Source organism: Bactrocera neohumeralis, chromosome 2, assembly GCF_024586455.1.
Source record: "Bactrocera neohumeralis isolate Rockhampton chromosome 2, APGP_CSIRO_Bneo_wtdbg2-racon-allhic-juicebox.fasta_v2, whole genome shotgun sequence".
Taxonomy (NCBI): domain Eukaryota; kingdom Metazoa; phylum Arthropoda; class Insecta; order Diptera; family Tephritidae; genus Bactrocera; species Bactrocera neohumeralis.
Window position 1 is genome coordinate 76,968,353 of NC_065919.1, and position 22,856 is coordinate 76,991,208.

General features: G+C 31.1%; 1 protein-coding gene across 1 annotated transcript in view; it reads right to left on the reverse strand.

Moving 5' to 3' along the window:
* LOC126767896 (AN1-type zinc finger protein 6) overlaps positions 1–22,856 on the reverse strand; it is a 76,541-nt gene that overhangs the window by 37,343 nt on the left and 16,342 nt on the right. The window contains exon 4 of the mRNA XM_050485610.1: positions 15,874–15,936. The gene's annotated coding sequence lies outside the window, so the exon portion shown is untranslated. The remainder of the gene's footprint in view (positions 1–15,873; positions 15,937–22,856) is intronic.

Genomic DNA, 22,856 nt, shown 5'->3' on the forward strand with positions numbered 1-22,856 from the left:
GTGAATGTTTTAAATTACAGGTTCAAAATGAATGTAAATAATTATTTTCAGCCACAAATATCAGCATTTTGTTTGTATGTATTAATGAACTAGCTCAATTTACATTTTAATGAAGATTTAAAAATTAAAATTGATGGTTGTAGGTTAGTAACTAATAGACTATACACATACACACACATACATATACACCAAATGCATATGAAACCGCAAATTTATAACGGTTTACGGCGCTTTAAAGCAACTTTTTTATTACAATAAATTATTTAAGCCTTTATTGTGCACTTAGTACGAAGGTGTACTAAGCTTTAGCTTAGCATATTGGTTACATATTGTTTATTTTCACTTGACTATGAAAATAAACTCATATTTTATATTAAGCAACAGTTGTAAACAGTATTTAGAATAGATGTAGGTAGCTTTGTGTGCTCAGTAAAATATATATTTATCTCCCAAAGAAGAAAATATATGTAGCACGTGTCGTAGTTTCCGAATCATGGTAAGCATTTGCTACGTGCTTGTTTTGAAGCAGATTCAATATAACCTGTAGGAAAAATATTAAGTAATGGCAGAATCTGCAGTTGTATACTATTTTTTGGGATATGCGTCTCACAGGAAATAGAAGAATTCGACAATAGTTAATATTAATATTTTTTTTAAACACTTATTTCTTATTTTTATGATTTTCTATTATTTTAATTATTATAACTTTTTAAATTTAAATTTTTATTTTTAGTTTCAATCTCTTACAAATTACTTTTTTATTCATTTTTTTTAATAATTTATTTTTATTTTTTTAAGTTTTTTATAAATTCTTAATTTTTAAGTTTTATCTTTTTTTAATAATTAAAATCTTTTTACATATTTTTTATACTCTTGCAACATATTGCTAGAGAGTATTAAAGTTTTGTTTTCATTTCTCTTTATGAAATTTCTTAAATTTAAATTTATTTTTTTTGTTTAATTTTCTTAGATATGGTATTTATTTTTAGTTTTTTTTAAAATAATTTCTTTTTAACTTCTATAAATTCTTAGTAGATAATATTTTAAGTTTTATCTTGCAACATATTGCTACAGAGAATAAAAAAATTATTTTATTTTCATTTCTTTTTATTTAATTTAAATATTTTTTATTATTTTATTTTTTTTATGGATTTTCAATTTTTGATTGTTTGAACTTTTAATAATATTTTTGATTACATTTTTTATATATTTTTAACTTTTTCTATTTTTTTTTTTATTTTTTGTAACATTTTTTAATTTTTTTTTTTGTATCAATTTACTTATGTCATTATTATTAATATTTATTTTTCCCTTATTTTTTTTAAGTTTTTTATAAATTCTTAAGTTTTAATTGTTCAGCTTTTAAGCAAATTTTTATTACATTTAGTTTTATATATTTTTAATTTTTTATTTTTGATTTAATTCTTTATTTTTTATAACATTTTTTAATTTTTTTGTACCAATTTACTTATTTTATTTTTAGTTTTTTACTTTTTTATATATTTTTTAAGTTTTTTAAAAATTCTTAAGTTTTCATTGTTTGAGCTTTTAATCAAATTTTTATTACATTTAATTTTATTACATTTTTAATTTTTTTTTATCAATTTACTTATTTTATTTTTAATATTCATTTATTCACTTTTTTTAATTTTATATTTTTATTTTTCATCATTTTAAAAAACAATTTGCATAATCTGTTATCTCATCGTAGCACTCTTCAACGTGCAATTCCTACAGGGCGTTATCAGCTGTGCTATGAGTGAATAGTTTCGCTATTGCGTTTTTTCTTCATAAAATAAATACACTCATGCCCCTCAAGTTTTGCTACGCCAAACTGATACACGTGTACATTTGTTTTATACGTTTTTTTTTTGCGCAATCAGCTAGTTTTGAGTATGGGCTGTGTGGGTTTTGCTTTTATGAGTGACTGTATGTATACAAATATACATATATAAATATGTAAATTTTGACGCACATGAAAATGTTTGAATAATTTTTAAACGTCATTAAACGTAACTTTTTAAACTGACACTTCAAAAGCATACACACACTCATACATACATATATTATCTATATTTAATATGATTTTTTTGTTGATAATTTATCGTTGTGTTGTCTAGCTGATAGTAAGTTCGCGAAAGTTCAGAAAATACAAGCGACATCTTTCTTATAACTTTTAATAACTGATTTTAATTAAAAATAATAATAATTAAAATCGCTCAAGCTTCTGCGCAAAAATCATGGAAGCTGAAATGAAATTAATGTCAGTGGGACAAAAGCAAACACAATTTAAGAAAAGCAGCCATTCGCAATTTAAAAATACAAGACATTTTAAGCTCATATTAAACTTTTTTCAATGCTTATAATAATTACTAAAAATAACTGCACAAAAAGCAAAGCGGTGATGAGTGTATGCACTGAGAAAACGCATTTCTTGCATCACCGCACATTTGCATAATATTACATGGGTGTATAAAAGCTAATGAATGCGGATACATAAAAATATATTTGCATATTTAAATGCACAAATATCAGGCATTTGCATTTTGCAAGTAACGTGAAAACTCGCTAAGGTGAACCAGCTATAAATAAAAATTTATAGCGCGACTTAAACACGCCTAAATTAATTTGATTTTGTATACAAATAGGTATTATTAATAATTATGGGTGTAAACCAGTTGCAATAAATATAAAAATTTATTTTTAATTTAATGATAAAATACTTCGTAAAATATTTTTCAGTTTGTATGTATGCACCTCACCTATAGTGAAGCACTTTTATGACAAGGTGTGAATTTTAATGGGGAAAATTATAGCAGCTTCTTTCACCAGTCTTTTTCTTAACAGCGTTCCTTATAAAGCAAGCATACCACTTATGCAAATTTAGCACAACGAAAAGTAACTGTATTATTTCATCAGCTTTCGAAAGAGATAACTGAAGTATTACCTGAAGAATAATACTTCCTGCTTTAAAGTAAATGATAAACAGATTAACGCATAAACGATTCTTTCTTTATTTAAATATATTATATATGTACATATGTACATGTGTACAAACTGTAGTAGATATTTTTGTGTATAGATAAAGCCATTTCATCACATCACCGCAACCACAACTTACTAGATATTTTTTGTGGTTGAAAGGTGGAGGTTGCAAGCAAAAAACAAATATTTTACTAGAAATGAAACCACAAAAAACGCTACCGATAGAAAGAAAACGAATATTTTCAAAAAAAAAAATGTTTTTGTATATTTATCTTTATGATTATGATTTATAAATTTCTACAGCATTTTCACCATTAATTCGCGGTTTTATATTATGCTAATAAACTTGATGAGTCAACAAATTTTACTAGCGTGATACTTTATGAGTCAGTATGTTTGCTGAGAAGGATGTTGTTGCTATTAAAAAATTTCGAAAACCCAGTAATAACAATAATAATGCGGAATAATCGAAATTTCAAGTTGCTAGCTAGTTAGAGCGCACAATATAGGAAAATAAAATGGAAAGATGGTAAATAAGCAGAAATTAGCAAACACTTCAATGAAAATTTCGCGAAAAACACAATTTGAATGAAAGCTGTATTGAAAAAAGCACAAAGAAGTTCGTGAAAGTTCATGCGCAAAAAATTATGAAAGCTTGCAGGAAATTCGATTTTTTTAGATTCCTTGGCTGATTATATAAGAAAACGTCAAAAACTGGTTTGAAAATGAACACAAAACACAGGAAACATTTTTAAGTTTTAAAGCTTAGGTGCGAAAGCAAGAAAGCATATCTGGAACTCCATTTATTTGTGCTTGCTCGGCTGGTTATATAAGAAAACATTAATAACGGGTCTGAAAAAGCACTCCAAACACTAGAAAAAAGTTGAAGCTCAAAAGCTCGTGAAAGCTTATTTGCGATAATCATGACAGCTTGTATGGAATTCGATTAATTTACGTCTACTCGGCATATTGTATACAAAAACATGAATTTACACTTTTATAAACAACACACAATTTAGTTTAAACTCGCGTGAAAGCTGCTAAAGTTGGCAGTCAGTGAAATCTGTTAATAAAAATTATTTTATCTGTAAAAAATAAATTGTTTATTACTAAAGTATGACTCATGCTGGCATGAATTCACAGTTAAATTCATATACTTTGTAAATGCTTGAAAATTCATAAGAAACAATGGGCAAAATAAACACGATAATCAATTCATTGACGTGATTTATCATTATAAATATATGAATTATTTGGTAACTAATGTGTTATTGCTTTAATAGCAGTCAACTTACGAAGAAAGTGTATAAAATTAATTCATACTTTGGTTGGTGATACCCAATATAATAACCACAGAATTTCTTTAGTTAAAGTAAACATATTTTTACTGGAAAACTAATCTCTAAACACATTAAAACATCACACACTTGCACATACATACATATATTACTATCAGCTCGCAATATGAGTAATCTGCGTGTTATCCCTATATACAAGTTTGTATATAAAACTGTTTTTCATACGAATTGATAACTCATACATAAGTGGTGATATGACAAGTTGGCTGATGTACCCACTTATAGACAAACAAAAGTGTATGTGCACTTATTATCAGTATATACTTAAAAAAATACATATGTGCGTATGTATGTATGTAAACAATTATCTGTATGCAAAGTGAGAATCACAAAGTTATGCTGACAAACAAAACGCCCATATCCGCTGTCTTGCAGATAAATATACATATAAAAATATACACATATACATAAATGTACATATATATTGCCCCTGATCCACACAACAGTATATATACGAATATAATTTATAGTTTTCACTTTTCTCGAATAGCCAACACTGCGCTTGTTATTGAATACTCAGAATGTCTTAGATTACGTTCATGTAAAGTACATATGTATGTATGTATATACAAAAGTTCGTATGTGTGAACCTAAAAGTAAATAGCCTTATTGCAAAGACCGATAGTTATCTAGCACAGCAGCAAAATTTAAACAAAATATTTAGGTGTCCGTTAGCAATGTGACATATGTACATATTTATATGAAGTGAAAAATTGCACTGAAATAACAACAACAAGTAGAAAGGGTAAAATAAACAAGCGCAAATATTTAAAGCGAGTAGGTGATGAGTCACAGGTAGCAAGGAGTAGGTGTGCAATTAATTATGAAACCGTATATACACACTGTATATGTACATATATACTTATTACCACTTCAGAAGTAAATTTCTGGAAATTTGTGGCAATGTCAGCCAATGTATGTATGTAAGGCTATCAAATTAATGAAAATTACACACGAAATGGAGAAAATTTTTCGAATTAATAAATAAATATACATGCAAAATTTTAATAATTAAAACTATTGCAACTGAAGACATAAAAAAAATATTATACAAAAAAACAATAATAAAAAATTTATTAAACAAAAAATTATATAAAAAATATAAAATAAAATAAATTTTAACTAATAAACAATTTCATTAAAGATGAAAAAATAATAACAAAAATTATAATAAATAAAAAAATTATTTTTTGATTGACAAAAAAATTAAATTAAATTAAATAAAAATAACATTAAATTAAATAAAAATAAAGTTAAATTAAAAATTAATAAATGAGTAAAAATCCCTTTCGGCAGCATTTTTAACAATTTTGTCAACAGACACTCAAGTGAAAACTATCGATAATCAAGGCTGATAAAAATAAAACTACGTAAAATAAATCAAATGAAAAGAAATAAGCGCGCGTGCAGAGGCAGGAAGTACGTACGAGTAGAGAGTTGGCATTTTTGGCACAATATTTTTATGTGAACGTATCTCGAAAATAACGAAAACATAAAAGCAAAAGCTGTATAAGCTAAATAATACCCAAACTGACGGCATTCATAAAAGACAAATAGCTCGTATGCCAAGCAGATTTAAGACCCCAAAAACTTGCAAAGGCCGCAGCAATACATGAATAGACCGCATGACTTTTTGTACATAACACCCATATAACAAAGCATATATTGTATATACACTTTACGACTACATACATAAAACAATTTTCATAAACGCTACGTCATTTCAGCTATAGGCGCTTTCTCTACGAAGCAAAAAAAAACAAAGATAATAATCACAAAAAAAACTAGCAGACACGCTTCTCAGTTTTGCGTATTTAAATTTTAAGCTTTGCTATGTAATAATTTTTAGTATTTTCCTTCACATAGCTTAATACTTTAAGTATTTTAACGCTGCCAGCACACTTTACAGCAACCCCCTGCCCTCACCTAACACTTGTCTCATTATCTTTGTAACGTTTTGCTGTAAATGCGTAGCGCAGACAAAATCTTTGCTCTACTCAGCTCTTCCTACCTACTCGTAGCGTTTGCGCTCACAAAAATCGAAATTCACCAAAAAAAACTACCAGATGACAGGCAATAAAGCAATCGTTAGCACTTTGGAAGTTTAAGAATGCAATGGAATATTTGTAATAAACTGTATAATGCTCCGAAAAGTTGTAATTTAAAATTAAAAAAGTGAAAAACAAACAACTAAAGCAATAAATTTAAGGTTTGTAAGAATTTATCAACTGCCCTCCACTATTCACCATAGCAGCGCGCTCAACGCTGCACAGACTACAACTCGCTCTCTATGTTCCCTACACATAGTATGTATTTCATTGTTATGTCCTTTTGCTACTGCTTTCTTGTCGAACATATGGACTTTTTTCACTTGCACTTAAAATTGTATTTTATTCTTTTTTTTAATAAAAATTTTGTTTGATTTCGAATCAAAAACAACTGCAATGTGCTCGTTAAAAATTTTGAAGTTTAGTTTTGAAAATTTTGTCACATCGATTTTCTGCTGAATTTCTTTTTACGTGCATACAAAAATTGTAACTGCAAAATTTTGACGTACACACAGAAAAGAACACGCACGAAAATCCTTTAACTTTCAGTTAATTTTATTATAGTTGCAATTATTTATTATCCTTTAGAGACTTACTTTTCTTTAGCGCCTCCTCGGCTGGGGGTTTGTTGAAAAATGGCTGGTCGTTGTGGGTGTTAAGCTCCGCAACAATTTTAGACTTTTTCACGGAAATCTGTTTGTTGATCACAGTTTTGGTTAGTTTAGAGCTTTGCTTGATTCGTTTTATATTCTTATAATACGAAATTTTTAATTTGAAATTGAAAATTTTTTACACAGTTGATTTTTATTTTATTTTTTTGCTTTTTTGCTATGCACGAAAATTTTTGCCGTTTCGATAATCTTTTTAAATTATTTTTTTATACTTTTATTTTTTTTACTGAGTACGGTAATTTGTTTTTTCTTTTCTTTAAATATGTTTCCTCTGCTCTGTTTTTTTTACGAAATTTAATTTTTGCCCTTCGAAAAAATGTTCAAATCGCTTTGTATTTTTCAATTGATGACGTTTTTTCTGGATTGTGTAAAATGTAAATTGCACTCAAGTCGTGAAGGAAACACTCGTATAGATTTTGTATTTTGCTTTCCGAAAGCCTTTTGGTTTGGGAAAAGTTGCGTTCCAAAAAAGCAAAAATTAATTATTTAAATATTAGCACACCAAATTATCGTACTGATTTAGATTTTACTCAGGGTTCAGGGACCAGGATTTCTTTTCAGCACTTGCACACAAACAAACACACACACGCGCCGTATCTATTTGCCTTTCAGACTCAGAATCTCGTCGTACCACGAAGCATTGAAGTTAAAAAATATCCACACTCCTGTATGCTTCGATTTATATCTTTATTTAGTTATATTATTATCGCACTTGACGTCGTCGTCCTCTATCGCCGCAGCAAACGAAAGGAAACACAAAACGAAACGTAATTTCACAAAAATCAAAAATTTTTCAACATCAGTCGCCTTCTTTCACCAAAATCGAATCGCACTTTTTTCATTTATGTATTCGAACAATTTGGCTAACAGAAAAAATTCTCGTTTTTCGCCCTTTTTTCTTGTTTTTTATATTTTAATTTTTGGTTTCTTACTTTTTTGTGCTCGTTTTGGGTAATTTTAGGGCACTCAATTAAGCGAAAAGATATTTAATACACAATATATGCACTTGCATATAGATTTATATGTATGTTCTGTACACAGACACACGAAGAGTGAACGAGACAGAAAAATTCAAACGTTCAAAGTAGAAAATTCAACGTGGATTTGATCCTCCAATATGTGAAGTCTCCAAGCACTCGTTTTCGACTAAAACTGAAATGGCTTGAAAAACTTTGCTAATGCCAGGACAGAACGCAGCGAACACAACCAACACACGTAAATGTCGCACACATACTAGTGCAAACACACGCACACACAAAAGTAAGGTAGAGAGTGAGTGAGTGACGGCCGACAGTCATTGTTATTCACCACAGCCATATGCATGTGGGCCAGTTAACAGCCAGCCAGATAAGCTGCCAGCAGGCAGGTATCTGCTTATGCCTGTACAAGTACACCGTTTCACCCTTCCGCACACGCTCAATGGCGAGCGAGTGGTATTGATAGCGTTGTGTTATTTTGCACAGCAGTCAGCCATTGTTGTCGCTGCCACTGCTGACGTCGCTGCTACTAGCCACTGTGGTTGTTGCTGCTGCTGCAGGTGTATGTGTGTGTATCTGTGTGCATGAGTGAGTGATTAAGTTCAGTGAAAAACGAAATAATAACCATAGCCCACAAGGGGAAAGTACTGTTCGACGAAATGAACGTGCAAGCATGCACTCATACCTACACAGAAATACGTATGTATGTGTGAACATGCATGCGTGTGTTCGTTAGCAGAGCGGTCTCAAACTTGTGCTCAATCTCGCAGACTTTGCTCGCTCATTTGGGTGAATAACGTTGAAATGTCATCATTCCCAACAGCAGTGAACAATGACGAAAGTATACGCTAAATATAAGCGAAATATCGTATGTACATATGTATGTAAGTTCATATTTGTAAATAGCTGTGACACCCTACATTAGGGCATTAAGTACTTTACTGCTCCAAAGTAAAAAATCTAAAAAAAAAAATATGTAATAATAAATAAAATAAAAAAAAATAAAAATAAAAAAAATTTAAATTAAACTTAAAAAAAAAAATAATAAAAAATAAAAATATTTAAAATCTTTATTAAAAATATAAATATAAAAATCCAAATAAAAAAATTTTAAAACAAAATAATTACAATGAAAAATTTAAATTGAAAATTATTAAAAGTTAATAAGTATGTTCGGAATAAGAGTTTTTGTAAAAGTCTGTTAAATTATTTTTAAGGGGTAAAAAGTATGCATTTATGGTTATGAAATCATATTATTATTAAATATAAATAATACTAATAATAATAAATAATACTTCTATGACTGAAAATAGTACTTCAGACATACATACATATGTACATCAGCTGCAAATATGAGTTTACAACGTAAGCACTTCGTCTATCCAAAAAATAAAAAAATCCATTATAATTTTTGTATTATATCAATTTTCTAGGTATTAGAAATTCAAGTTTTAATAATTTTATAAATGTATCAAAATGGATATACTCATTTTACTTACCTAACTTTCCTGGCACTATGCTGAACCGCTGATTACTTGATAACAGCAAAAATTTCTATTCTTCTATTTTTTAGAGATAATCGAGTAAAATAACACTTCTAAAGAGTACTAGTGAAAACTTTCAACTAAGGGAACATATGGTTAAGTGGACATTATAACTATATTTAGTTAGGTAAGCATAAATACAACCTTGAAAATAGACGAGAGTATTATTATAGCTACTTAAAATTTAAAAGTCATTAGTGAGAACGAAAACAGGGAGGGCTTAAGTTTTGTGTTTACCAAGTGACAGCTGACATTATATAATATATCTCACCAGTAATGTACCTAAAATACTATGAATTGGTATATGAATAAAGCAAAATACTTGATTATCTATCAAAGAATAGATCTTTCCCGATTTTTCTTGGAGCTGTGAGCCAATCAAATATCATACAATTTTGAGCAGCTGCAGAGCCAAAATCTCTATTTATCTCTAAAAAGAACAGCGATATAATTTTTTAGATCCCATATAAAGAAAACAATATATTGGGTAGTCGAAAGAGTCGTTTCGTATTTTTAATCCAATTTAAACCTTTTTTTTAATTTTTGTAATAATAAATAAATATGTAACATTTTGTTCGACCACTTTTTGCCATTTTTCCGCTAGAGACATTATTCCATCAGTAAGAATCGAAATTTCCAGAACGGAAGCGAGCGAACCATTGGCTACACAGCATCCTCTCCGTAAGCTTCACAAATTTCCTTGGTGGCTTGCGTGGCATTCTTCCCATTTTTATAAAAAAAAAATTCCAAAATATAGCGAATTTCTTCATTATTTTTACTCATTTTGAACAGCTGTTACTTTTTTTCAACTTCCCCGAATCTATTTTTTTTGGTTAAATGAAGCTTAAAATCTCACTTTTCCAACACTATATGGTATGATACAATGTGATTGGTAGCACTGGAGATATACGACTGCAACGACATCTATTGACAAAATACGAAAAGACTTTTTCGACTACCAAATAATTCGTTATACCAAATACATCGCTGATTTCTGAGAAGTAGAGAATGCGGCCTCTAATAGAGCTTTTCTAGATTTTTCGGATATTTTAGATTTTACCTCGGCTGGGTTTTAAGACCACAACTTTTATGGTAGTAGTCACGCACTCAATGAACTTATGTACTTACATGCACTTACATACAACAATGTACAATGAACATATGTACATTCACTTATGTATTATTTTCCAAAATGCATGCGGCCAACAATGATTTATTTAATTAAGAGCATATTTATACATAAATTCCGTAAGGAAAATGGAAATGGCATTAATAAAATTGAACATACGGGCACTCAAAAAGTATAAAGTGAAGATAAATAACTTTTGGACTCGCAAGCAACGTTTATGCGACGTAGAAACACAAACAGACAGCACAAGCTTAGCATGTACACATATACATACATATGTAGGTATGAGCATACATAGATATATGAAAGCATATGGGTGAATATGTGTGCATAAAAGTGCTGATGTAGACATGACTGCAAAGTACATATGTATGTATATTTTAATATTCGACTGTGGTGAGTTGTAGACGTGGTAGATTCTACATATGTATTTAAGTATGTATGTATATGCGAATATATCTTTTTAACAGTCAACAAGCACTTAAAGAGTAAAACTAAAAAAAAATTAAAAAACAAAAACCAAAAAAATAAGCAAGCAAACAAGATATGTACATACATAAATATATGTATGTGTGTGCATGCGTAAAGCGAGTACAAACAAAGCACAACGATTAAAAATTGACTTAATTTTCATTGCTGCTGCTGTAAAAAAATATTAAAAAGACATCAGCGCAGTTTTCAAAAGTGCTACGCAGAGAAGTGCTTGTAAAGCAGGAAGCAAACGAACAATAATAAAAAGTATGCGCAGAATATAAGTACAAATGTATTTACAAACATATGTACATATGCACAGTAGTATTAAATTGTATTATGGAGACTAAAAATCTACTACAAAAAATGTACATACATACCTAAGTATAAGAGGGCAGATAATACTTTTTAGCAATAATAAAAATAATAAAAACAACAAAAAACAAGCATTGAGCACAAAGTGCGAACAAAATTAATTAACAGCAACCAACACACACACACGCATTATACACTAAAAGTTGTACGCGTAGTGGTGCATGATACCATTAAAACTGAGACAACTCACCACACACACACATACACCCAGCCAAATACGCATGCAAAAGTAATAAACTTGAAGTTAACAAAGAGCATAACAGGGAACGATGACGTTGGCTGCGCCTTTATTTTGCTCAAGTGGGTTGAGCGCTTGCTAATGCTAGTAACAGCTGTGGTGAGTTAATATATAATGCATACTCACCAGCAATTTTATGTCGACACATACACACGCATACATATATATGCATGTATGTACACACAAGAAAAATAAAAGATAACAGCGTCAATTTATACAAAAGCGAGCAAAAAGATGTTTTTAGAGAGAGCGCTTAATGCCGATTAGGTGTGGTGAGAATAGATGTAGATATAAAGCCTCCCCAAGGCAAGTCAATTTTATAATGAAAAAGACGTAGTAAGGCCCTTTGTAGTTGATTAGGAAACCTCCCAGCAATTACCAAGTGGGAGTAATCAAGTAATCACACAGTTCGCAAGGCGCTGACAGCAAAGGCGACTGTAGTCTATAGTTACTTCATACTAAGTATATGCAGTATAAAAGAGAGCTTAATTCACACAACGAACATAAAATATGGCTTTATCAATGGCAAGCAGCAAGATGGCGGCGGCCTTAATAACAGCACAAAAATGTGTGGGGAAACTTTTGTGTTGGAAATTAAATTAATACATGTTTATGTGTACACATTTTTTTTATCAAATTAAAAGGCAAACTTAGTAATACAAAAGTATGTAAAAGTCTACAAATATTATAAGCTGCGTCATCAAAAGTATACGGAACTGCAACTTTTTAAGAGTAATGCGCATAAAGCGTTAATTTTTAGGTACATTGTATGCTTTGAATACATGCATATGCACATAGCTATGTACGCAGTGAAATTATATATGTATGCACATATGCATACTTATAGGTGAAAAGAGTAAAATTCAACATGCGCAAACAACAAAGAGCGAGTCAATCAGCCAGCCAGACTGAAAGTTAGCCAGCGCCAAGTGCCAACAGTGCATAACTTGCTTTGCACAAGTCATAAACGAACACTCGAAGATTTTGGGTACATACAGTATATAACAAAAATGCGTAACGTGATAATAATACAGTATATACAATATTTTGGCTTTTTAGTACCTATTAAAGAGATAATTTTTTAGAGGTATTGAACTTTTAGTACCCACAAAATACCGAAAAATTAATGTATTGGTAAAATTCTAGCTTTTTTAGTACGAAATTTTATAGCAAATACCAATTTTATGGAATTTCGGTTAAGTTTTGTACAAACCAGCTAAAGGCTATCAATCTATTGGTATCCCTTCAAATTACTTCAGGCATATTTCCTGCCGGTACAACAAAAACAGTTTGAATGTTATTTTCCAACTAGCCACGCCTAGGCGGTTATCGGACCACTGACTTAATCTTACAAAAATAACAGGTTTTCTTGTGGGCTTGTATAAGATTTTCGTAATTTAAGTAAGAACTTTTTTCTCGTAAATTTAAATTTTTTTCCTTACAAACGTAAATTTGTTTTCAGACATATTATATTATATGAGAAGAATGTCAAAAAAACCCTTATTTGAAGAAATTTCTTAGAAAAGTCCTGCATAAATATACATACATTTTCTTAACAAAACTTTTGTTGAACACTGTGCGCTTACATGTGTAAGGTGCTGTTGGCTCTCACTCAAATGGTACTGCACAAAGGAATTAACATTTTCGTATATATTCAACACTGTGATTGCTTTACATGTATGTAGATAAGTATGTAGTATAAAGTAATGCCACAGCGACATGCTGCATAATTCAATAAGAATAGATAGAGGAAGAAAACACAAAGCAAATAAGCGAGGCAAAAATACTATAAACATACCAGCATATATAAATAAAATACATACAAACGGTAAGCAAATAGTAGGAAGCAAATTAAACTAAACAAAAGAAATATAATATGAGCAAAATAAACAAGAGTTTAAAAAAATCGGGAAGCATAGGAGTAAAAAGGTGAAAATGTTGTGAAATAACATTTCGCAATGAGCAAGCAAATTGTATGGGAGAGCGCTGCTGAGCTGTCCAACACAAGTTGATTATTTCCATTTTGTTTTCAGCGCTGACAGTCGGCTGTAGGAGCACTGGTGTGGTGGTATAATGGGTCTGAAGGTTTCGGGCATACATATACCAATGCGAGAATCATGAGAGCGTATCGAATTGTCAGAACACTGCAACAGCGACTTACGAAATTGAGCGTGGTGAATTTAAAAATAACAGATAAATAAACAAAATAAAATGATTTCACTCTCTGTGTGTGTTGGCTGTTGCACAACGGAGGTTTAAGGGCACCAGCAAACGAACGTTGCAACAAAAACAATTTTTATTATACATATGTACATACATATGTAAGAAAAAGAATGTAAGCGAGTACACCTCACTGCATTTCGCGGAATTCATTACTCATAGCACGCCAAAGCAATTACAATATAAGCTCTTACCAATACAGGGTTGCAGCTAAAAGAGCAATTTAATATTCCCAACAGCACGGCATGACACGAATGAAACCAACAAGAAAAGTATGTTAATTACAATTGAGCATAAAAGAATTAAATAAAAACGCCAATGCGAGCGAGATCTCGCCGAGTTGCAGAGAGAGAAGTGTATGACGAATTTAACATCGATACACAATCAACATTTATTCCGCGTATTGCACACCAACACCAATGCAAAAGCAGCGTACACAGTCGCGCGCCTGTAGGTGTGCTGGGTTGCGATAGGGAGCTGTGGTGAATTTGCAGACAATACAGTATTGTCGCCACACACTCAGCTCGCGTCCACACATTCATACATACATATGTAGTATGTTTTGTTAATTCAAGTGTGAGTTTGTATTGAAAATCATCAATTGCGTTTAATTTTGTATGAAGAAAAATTTCATTATTGCATTTATAAATATTTTTTTCTCTGTTTGTTGCCTTCGATTTGCTGATTTCATTAGTTTTCAGCTGCTAATTTTTTATATTAAAATTAATTTCGTTAAAATTCATTGCTCGTCGAAAAAATCATAATTAAATGTTGCGTTTAGAAAACAAAATCCGTTGCTATAAAATGTGACTCAGAGCAGGAAAATAATTATATTAAGAATAAAATGGAATTGATTGAAGTCATCGCTGAGTAATTATACAAGCAAAACTAGAATAATCTTTGCTTGTTTGATAATCGATGTGTCTGTTTGGCTGTCATTCAGAAGAAAAGTGTTCATGTAATTATTTAAAAGTTTTATTATGTGTCATTTAGACGGAAATGCAAATAGTAGGTGTTAATTTTAAAACTTTTGAGGGTCCTTGAAAGTGTTGAATAACTGATATTGGCTGTAGCTGATTAGATTACAAAGAGGGGAAAATTAAAATATGAAATTGTAGGCAGAGTACTACAAACAGTATTTATTTAAACGAAAATGTATTTTAAATTTGCACCGAAGTTGTAACATCAGAAGGAAACTTCGGAGACCGTATAAAATATATTGAAAACTATTTTATTTGATGAGATATTTACATACATACATACATACATATGTAAATATTTGGCAATCTACAAACTCCGAAGAAATTATTTAGATTGAATCATTATAACATACATACATACATACTTATGTATGTACTTATACATACATATTTATGTACATTCATACGCAGCTGTCATACAAACAATCGAAATCATCTGTTTCTATGGAAAACTATTTCATTTCGCAAGATACTTATTTTCACAAAATTTAGCATGGATTATTGTTCAAGGTAACTGTACCTTATAGCTGTTATATAAACTGACCGATCTAAGTCAAGTGTGAAACTGAATATTTTGTATCTGTGAAGGGTATTATAGATTTAGTGCCATCATAAAAAAATATTTTTCTTGTATTAATTTGAAAATTTTGAAAACCAAATCATTGTATTTTAATACAGTCATAAGTAAAAATGAAGGTATAATGCACATTTATTTTTATAAATTAATCTAAATCTAATGTATGTACATATATCGAAGACGTCCATTTGCATAAAATAATTTTAATGAAACATAAAAAATCTAAAGTTTTAATTACACATTAATAATATTGAAATTATTAAAAAATATTGGAAGGATAAAAAAGTTTAAACCTCTTACCTTAAGGTCCAGTAAATCAATTGAAATTGTTGGTGTCACTTAAATATTTCCCATATACCGTGTCTAAAATTAAAAGAAAAATAGTTGAAATAAAAAAATTGAGAAATATAAAATAGATGAAAAACACAAAATATCAAATTATAAAATAAATACTTTGAATATGAAATATGTAGAAATCGGAAAATAAATAAAAATAAAGTTTTAGATAAAAGATAATTAAGATTTTTTAGTTTTTTTTTGTGGCGGTAGAAAACTTTCCTGAAATAGTTTGGAGAAGTGCTGCTGAGTTGACAGTTCTTGGCCGGATAAAAATCAAAGTCCGTTCCGGTTAAGTAAACACTACCGTTGCCAGAACGCTCTTCTGAGTTCAACTGGAGTAACTATTATGGAACCATAAGCCGATAGATAAGCAAAAAGGTGTCTTTTTTTTCTAACATGGCAACATTGTAATCTCCGAAGAAATTCTTCAGATCGGTTAACTATAGCATATAGCTGTCATATACTTAAATTGAATGATCGGAATCAAATGCTTGTATGGAAAACTTTCACATTTGGCAAGATATATTCACGAAATTTGGTATAGATTATTTTCTAAGGCAACATTGATATCTCCGAAGAAATTGTTCAGATCGGTTAACTATAGCATATAGCTGCCATACAAACTGAATGATCGGAATCAAGTTTTTGTATGGAAAACTTTCACATTTGACAAGATATATTCACGAAATTTGGTATAGAGGCAACATTGATATCTATTCAGATCGGTTAACTATAGTTATATAGCTGCCATACAAATGAATGATTAGTTTTTGTATGGAAAACTTTCACATTTGACAAGATATATTCACGAAATTTGGTATAGATTATTTTTTAAGGCAACAATGTAATCTCCGAAGAAATTGTTCAGATTGGTTAACTATAGCATATAGCTGCCATACAAACTGAATGATCGGAATCAAATGCTTGTATGGAAAACTTTCGCATTTGACGTGGTATCTTCACGAAATTTGGCATGGATTACTGCTTAAGGTAACAATATAACCTCCAAATAATTGTTCAGAACGAATTACTATAGCATATATGTACATAGCTTCCATACAAACTAAACACATACATAGTTACTAAAAGAAATGCATCTGTGAAGGGTGTATTAGCTTCGGTGCAGCCGAAGTTAAGGTTTTTTCTTGTTCAAATTATATACGTGTCGTTGCTGTTATTGTTGACCGGATAAAAAATACGGGTCCGTTCAGGTTACGTAGACCCGTCTGCCGTGGAAACGTGGAAACTTAATTATATGCGTTTCATAGCGGCTATGTAGAACACAAAATTGCATAAAAAACTTATGAAAGAGAGGACGAAGAGATAGTTCCCTAATTGCTTTTAACCGCTTCAAAAAGAACTACCGATAAAGAAATCCTTTATAAGTTTAGATAATTTGAAATATAAATTTAGATATATAGTTTACATCTTCAAAGCACAATTTTTAGTAAAATGCTGAGAGAATGCTATAAAAAAGTTAATCTATTGTGAGCAAAAGCAAACTCGGAGACTTTAGCACGACAAAATAATCAATGACGTCACACCGGCATGTTGAAAAATACGTCAAACAAAATGGCAAAACTTTGACATGTAAATAAAAATGTACATACCTTTGGAATATGGTCTCGTTAAATATCAAATTGTATATATTTAATAGCCATATTTTTTTCAAATATTTAGAAGCGATAATATAATAAATTATATTGCTTGCGTTTTATGATTTATGCTATTATGCCATTTTAATGAATAATTAAATATTTCCCACTTCAAATTTATGATCATACATGAACATTTAACAAACGTGTTATAATATAAATTTAAACAATTAGCAAGACGCCATTTTCAGTATATTATTGCTATAGATATTTGTTTATATGTACATATAACACATATACATACATATATTTTACTATATATACATATGTACATGCCGATGTGTGTTGTGTACAATTCTTTTATTACTTTTTCATTATTTAAATTTATGCGCTTCAAGTTAACGAACTTTAAATTTTGAAATGACAGAACGTATAAACGACGACGACAACGCAAGGTTATTGCTAATCATGAGAAATACAAAACAATATTTATATGTACACACGTACATATGTACATACATGTACAATATGTATGAACACATGTTATTTGCTCATGTACGCAGCAAATAAAAGTTTAAACGATTGCAGAATATTTTTTTTGCGTTTTTAAGTTTCAAGTTCTGCGTGTGCTGGCACAATTCAGGTTGAATGACAGTGCGTCTTAACATTTTTTCTCGTTTTGCAATTTTACATTTTATTTCCGATGACTAGGCAGACAGTAATACAATACAATATTTCCTGCTGTAAAGTGTTACCATATTTGAACCAATATTGAATTCGTTTAAACGCATAAAACTAAAGTGCAGAAAAAAATGTTTAAAAGAGATTACTGATAAGCATTTAAATATGCAATAATACTAATACCAATAATAACCACGGGTTTGTGGTCGAACCCTAAGTGCCCAATTAAAAAAATAAAATAAACTGAAAAATATAATGCAACAAGATATTAAAAACAAGCAAACATGTCAATTTTCAGTGAAACAAGATCTTTATCATGATTTTAATCGGTTAGTTTGTTTGACACCATATGCTATAGAGATCCGATCTGAACAATTTCGTCACTGTAATATAATTTATGCCAAATTACGAGAAGATACATACATATGTATGTTAAAACCAAAAAAGTTTTTTATGCAAGCACTTGTTTTTGATAGATCAGTTTGTATGGCAGCCATATGCTCTAGGGTCTCCGACATTCACTTTTGAGTATTACAATTTTCGTTAAATATCTAGCTAACCACAACTAGAAAAGAAACCAAAATACTAAACGGCACTTAAAAAAATAGCCACAAAAGTTACAAAAAAAAATCATGAAAATAAAAGGTTAAATAGCGGTGAATTACATAAAATAAATATATTATCTGAAATATAAAATAAAGCATCTCACTTTCCACAGCAAAATAACCGCAAAAAACAAAAAGGAAATAAAAAACAAACAAACTCTCCACCAAAGACAGCTCGCCGAGGAATCAATCATAGCAGCTGTTCTGGGATTACTGCTAGGTAAACTTGTATGTACTTACGAAAAAAAATAAAAAAATACTGACAAACAAACTGGCAGCTCGAGAGCCATACAACAAGCCAACAAGCACTTAAATGATTATGTAGGAATGTAAAGAGCAGAAAAAATCCTACATAGCGATAAAAAATGTACATAGAGCTGAAGGCACCAGAGCCAGAGCGGCCTTCACTGTTATACTCGCAGTAGAAGTAGCCATATTCTGTGGTCATTTTAAAGTCGTGGTGAGTTCGTGACGAAAAAAAGGCAAACAAGTTAATAACACAACACAATAAAAACACGCTAATAACAATAATACTCGAAAAAGCAAAATAAATTGCAGTAGACATACATACAACCAAATATTTGTACGAATTTATATGTATGTACATACATATGTAAAGGAAATAAATAAGCAGTGGTTGCCGCCAACGTCGAACGAATGAATACCCGAATTAACATGGCTGTGAAGAGACCAGCACGCGTCAGGGTGGCCAGATTTGGTGATTTTGGGGATACCATAACGTTTGGGTAATAGTTGGCAACAACTACTTCAATCATTCCCGGACTCCAGGTTTCTCTCTACGGTCTTGTACTTTTTGCAAATTCCCACTTCATATGTGATTCATTTTGATTGTAAATTTGCGGAAAAGAGTTCTGCTAAGAATTTAGAAATCAGTGTCTAGAACTGGATCAGTTTAAAGCAACATAAGCACAAGGTCATATGTAAATGAACATTGAGAGTATATCTGATGAGGGAAGTTCACATGATATTGGACTGACCAATTGGGTAATGTATGACAATCCGTCTACCTTTAATGATGAATATATACATACATAGTAAAATAAATTCAAATATAGTGAGGCATATGAAAAATTATTAGAACTAATTATTTGTAAATCTTAGTTTTGCACTAAATTTAATTTAACTATAGACTCTCTCTCTCGCTCTTTCTCTGTCTGAGAACCAAAAGCTCTGTATGTACATATGTATGTATATTTTCTCAATTTTTTTTAAGATATGGCTACCCTGCCCAGCAAAACTACAAGATTCTCTGATACAACCTTTTCCCTAAAAATAAAGTTCTGTAGATGTATAGCACACTGTTTGTTTGACAAAGCAGATCCGCCAACGGAGGACAGATCGCTGCCGACGTAGTAGAGCACTACCAAAATATGTTATCAATACATACATACGAATATATACAGACACATAAAAAATATTCATTTAAACGCGCACATAAGGCACACGCGAACTAATAAAACTAACAAGCAATAAACCCAAAAAGAGGAAATAACATCAGACAGAAGAAGCCAAAAGCATAACAAATAGTTGATGGTGAAAAGCAGACAGCCGTCAGCGGACGGCTATGACAACGACGCCAGCAGCGTTAGTGACGTCGTAAAAACGTTGAAACAAGGGCAAACGGGCGGAGAGCATTATACCCAAGTACATTCATACATATGTATGTATGTAAGTACATAACAGGGTCTATTTATTTATGTGTATAAAAAAGATATTCGTGCAAAGGGCATAACGAAATTCGAGAAAATGTTGGTAGAAATCAGAACAACAATAACAATGGTGGTACCAATTACTGACGATTGTTTGTGGATTCTTCATGGATTCGTAGAATCCTAAAAATCAAAACGATCTACAATGGACAAAGAAAAATAAACGCAAAATACATACAAACAAAAGGTGTCGACAGCAAATTAATAAGGAAAAAACACCGGCAATAAAAACACTTAAATTACAAACATTAGAAATAAAAACAAAGAAAAATAAAATAAGGCTCGACAGTTAAGAAAAAAACCAATAAAAATATATTGAAAACGAAATGACAAACATTAGTTATGAGAACAAAGTCGAATAAAGAGCGATAAAAGCAGAAAAGCGTCTCATATTTTTCATTGTTTAGGTTTTGTATTTTGCCCAGACTATAATTCAGTGGAATACTTTGATCTATATAGATTTTGTAAAGCAGACCGGAACGAAGAACTGAAATCTCTCGACCTTCCCAAGCGACATCGCCTCGCTCCTGAAAAGTTCCAAGAAGATCCGACCTGAAATTGAAGCTCGTGATTTCGGTGACATTTGGTTTCAACAAGACAGCTTATCTATACTACTAATTAGTAGACCTTATGATTGGAAGTCAAATATACTTATATACTATACAGATAAAAATTAATTATCCTCCTCATCAATAAATTGAAATATAAAGGAATAATCAGACGATATCAACGAAATGTCAGTGTCGATTGGCCACCAAACATCACACAGTTAGACTCTTTCCTGTGGGGATTTGTAAAGTCTATAGTATATGCGGACCCTCCCGCTTCGAACCAGGCCTTGGAGCTAAACATTAAGCGTATCATTCGCCAGTTAGCAGTCGAAATGTTCGAATGAGTCATCGAAAATTGGATTCAATGGATAGACCATCTGAGACATAGACGCGGCCAACATTTAAAAGAGATAATCTTCAAAAAATTAATGTAAAAGAATGTTCTTTCGAATGATAATAAACATTCCCCATTAAATTTGAAGTTGCTGTGTTTTTTCTTTAAAAAAAAAGTAGGGAATCTTGTAATGGATTACCCTTTACTTATGAAAATAAATGCCTTGAACAAACCAAATCCGATCGAATTTAAATCAATTGCAAATCCAGTATATCTTAATAAATCTATTTATAGACGTTTAATTGAAAACCCGAATATCATTAATATCAAACATATATTTAAAATTCTAATTGAGAACAATGCGAACAATATAACAAGCATTTGGTTAAAATATTCATGGCATTTGGAATGTGGATGAAAAAAAGAAACGGTGTAAGGAGTGATAATAATATTCGAAACTGGGTTCTGAGTACTGATCTTGTCAGCATGAGTAACTTTCATATTAGTAAGTAAAGAATAATTTGTGTTGTAGATAGCGTTAGACGACTGTTAAGATTGCTAATGATGGTTCCATTTATTACAGTAAAATGTGTGTTCTTTTCTAAATATATTCTACCTCAATCTATCCTTATAAACTCTGCCTGAATGTAGACAACTTTTAATTTTTTAAAGTAGTCCGTTCCGCTTACTTAGACCCGACTGTCGTGGGAACGGCCTGATTGCCTGTCGAAAATATTGATCGAGTTTCCGCTATGACATATATATTCCTAGGTAAATGGACCTTGAAACATATCTAAACTCCAAGGCACGGGTGTATTTACTTTGTCTACCGCCCTTCAGACAAATTTAAACTTTTGAGCATATTTCGAGTTTGAAAAGGTTGCTTATAAAAGCCGTTTAAGGTCTCAAAGCACTAAACTTGTGGCACCTTCCATTTTTGAAACAGCAAAGGAGGACGAACTAATAATTATTGCAATTGCAGCTGGCTGAATTTTCTAACACTTTGCTGCTGGGATTTCAAATAAAATATAACATCTATAATAAATCACACATTTATACAGATCATAAAACCATATGAAGGTATATAGACGCCTATATACTCGTATTGATACACCGACACGCTTTGTGCCAACTTGTGGGTTTTCCAGCTGTCTGCAACATTGGCTAAGCTAACAAGCGCACTGGAACCAACGGCAACAAACGAGCACCAACAGTCACACCCGACCGCCATCAACTGTGGTTTAGGCCACAGCAATCAACGACAACTCACCTAGGCGCATGTCGTGGTAGCGGCAACCAGGCAACCATGTAGCAACCGCACCGACAAAACGACCGACAATCCGCGAGCTAAAGCCAACTAGGCTCGTGGCTGGACTGTTGTGGTGGGGCTTGCCGCTGCCTCGACGGGCATGTATGGCGTAAACGACGAGGCGCTGTGCAGAAGAGAC